This window comes from Adiantum capillus-veneris, chromosome 13 (genome assembly GCF_014529385.1).
Source record: "Adiantum capillus-veneris isolate H3 chromosome 13, ASM1452938v2, whole genome shotgun sequence".
NCBI classification, from domain to species: domain Eukaryota; kingdom Viridiplantae; phylum Streptophyta; class Polypodiopsida; order Polypodiales; family Pteridaceae; genus Adiantum; species Adiantum capillus-veneris.
Genome location: NC_140943.1, coordinates 66230109 through 66232703, shown reverse-complemented (window position 1 = coordinate 66232703; position 2595 = coordinate 66230109). Strand labels below are relative to the sequence as shown.

The following is a 2595-nucleotide window of genomic DNA, read 5'->3' as shown; positions in this document are numbered from 1 at the left end:
CCCTTCTCCTCGTACATGACCTTGCTCAACATGCCGTTCTCCAGTTCTCCCCGTAGCAGACGGACTCTCGGCTTTAAGTGGAGGTATCATCTATCCGCCTTTTTGCCAACCACGGGACACCCCTTTTCTCTCTGCAATCCTACACAAATGCGACAACTCCTTGCTTGGTTGCAGCCGTGTTCTAATATTAGCGTATATTATGTATCGGGACCTCCCAAACAATATTGGATGGCCACAAAAAAATTTACGGTGGAGGTGAGTGCTATTTACCAACTGGGGCAAAGTTGCATAGCCATCCAAGCTACTATGTGTGTTCAAGGCCCATACTATTCGGTAAAATGGATCATATGGCTTGTACAATCTGTTTTAGCGTATAGTATGGTTCAAAACCACCCAAACCATGCCGGATGGCCACATGAATTTGCATGGGTGGGTTTTAACTCCATTTCTCCACCCCTAAAAAGTCTTGGCCATCCTTCTAGTTACCCTGTCGACGCGCTACCGGCCCCGTCATGTTGTCATCGGCCATGGTGTTGTCCACTTTGTTCTTCACGCACCTGTCGACCTTCTTCGACATACCCGTCATGTTGGCTCACCCATCCACCCACGCCATCCCATTGTCGCACCCGTGCACGGTCCGTCGGTCTTGCCGATGCTATCGGTCCCATCATGATGAAGCCGCCGGTGCTCCGTCTGTCACGCACACTTTGATCCTCGTGTGGCTCACATGTCGACCCACATGGCCCCATCACCCTTGACATGCATGGCTCGTCGGCTTCGTCAGGCTACCGGCCTTGATCGGCTCCATCACGGTGCAGTCGACGGTGGTCTCGTCTACTCCGTGCTTTAAGCACCCATTCACCTGTCCACCCTTGTTGCCATGATCCATCCCGTCAATGAAGACTTGCACAGATGACCCCTCGATTGTCCTCCCTTGATGTAGTCAGCCTTGTCGATGCGCCCGACCTCGATTGGCCCTATCACGTTGTCATCAGCAATGACATCGTCCGCTTCGTGCTTCACGTACCTGTCATCCCTTGCCCACATACTCGGAGCATCAGCCCAACCGTCAGCACACGCCGTTTTATCAATGCATCCATGCCCTCGGTATCCTCCGTCCACGTAGTTGATCACATCATGATGGAGCCGCCGGTGGCTCCATCAAGCACTTGTTGGCCCTCATTTGTACACTTCGCTCCTCATCGCACCACGAGCCATCCCGTCAGCACATCGGGTGTCATCGATGGATGCATCGTTCACGCCCTCAGCCATCGCAGACTCTCATGGAAACCTTCTTTTGCGGCCTTCCCTCAGCACTGGGGTTTCCCCCGTTTGCAGGCTTGTGGGTCATGGTTTTTGGGGGTTTGTCGGCCCGCGCTGGATTCTATACAACTATAAGATAGTGGTGCTCGATTAAGATGGGAACGGGGTGGACCATAGAACGAAGGACGGGTGAGGTGAGATGATGAGTTCCCAACACCCCTCTTGTGACATTGGGATGCAAACCCCCCCCCTCGGGTGAGTGCCAAGGCTACCTTCCACAGACGGTCTTGGCTACTTTTGGGCCATTTTCAGGTCTCGCGGGGCTCAACACGCTCGGGGTGACGGATGGGGCTCGATAGGTGATGAGTGATGGCGGACCATGTCAGCCACCAAGGCACCGCCGACTTCGGTAAGCTCTCGCCTGGGCCGCAGTGTGATCAAGGAGCACGATGGACGTTTTTTCCGCAGCAAGCTACATGCGGCTTGTATTGATACACGAAAGGTCCCAAACCCCTGTGAATAAGTTAACCAAAAACTATTTTAAAAAAATGTTTCTTTTTGTGATCCAATGATGTTTCAAAAAAAAAAGAATTTTATTATTAATTTACACTTTTAAAAAAAAATTGCATTTTTTTGGCTTAAATTACCACGTAAATAAATGGGTTGAGATATCTTGATTTTTAATTTATTTATATTATTTTAAAGAAATTTAAAAAATGACATGGCTATTGAGGTGTCCATGCATGAATGATATGGTCATCCATATGGCAAGCTAATGTGGATGATTGATGATGTGGAATGCATAGGTGGAAAGATAGGGTGGTGGATGGGATCCCCTCATTGGCCATGTCATATGATGATGTGTGAAAATGGTGACATATAATTAGGTGGCAAAAAAGGACGTGATGAGTTGGCAAGGTGGTGATGTGGCATGCTTGGTGGCTCATGAGGTGGCGAGTGATATGGCAAGCCATACAAGCAATACTTACACATGGCATGTGAGGTGGTGGATGACATGGCACTTAAGGTGAAGTGGAATGCAAGGTGGCAGTGGAGGATGGTGGATGATTCGGCAATTAGAGTGACATGGCAAGCCAAGTGTTACGATCAAAGTGTTGACTGTGGTGATGTGGAGGTGAGATGGGACGATGACAGGGACCTTTGGTGATGTGGCAACCTCCTTTTATGAGGTGGACTAGCCAATTAGGGTTGGAAGAGTAGAACCAAGCCATGGTTGGTTGACAAGTGTCAAAATTTCTAAGCTTGGTATTTACCAAACCTAAGGAGACACACCTCAAGTGAATGGTGCAAGTGAAAAAAAATAAAACAATG

The 2595-nt window shown here is 49.1% G+C and overlaps 1 pseudogene; it reads right to left on the bottom strand.

Annotated features, from left to right (window-relative positions):
- Positions 1–518: 518 nt before the first annotated feature.
- Positions 519–1047, bottom strand: LOC147444178 (uncharacterized; annotated as a pseudogene).
- Between the last annotated feature and the right edge of the window lie 1548 nt (positions 1048–2595).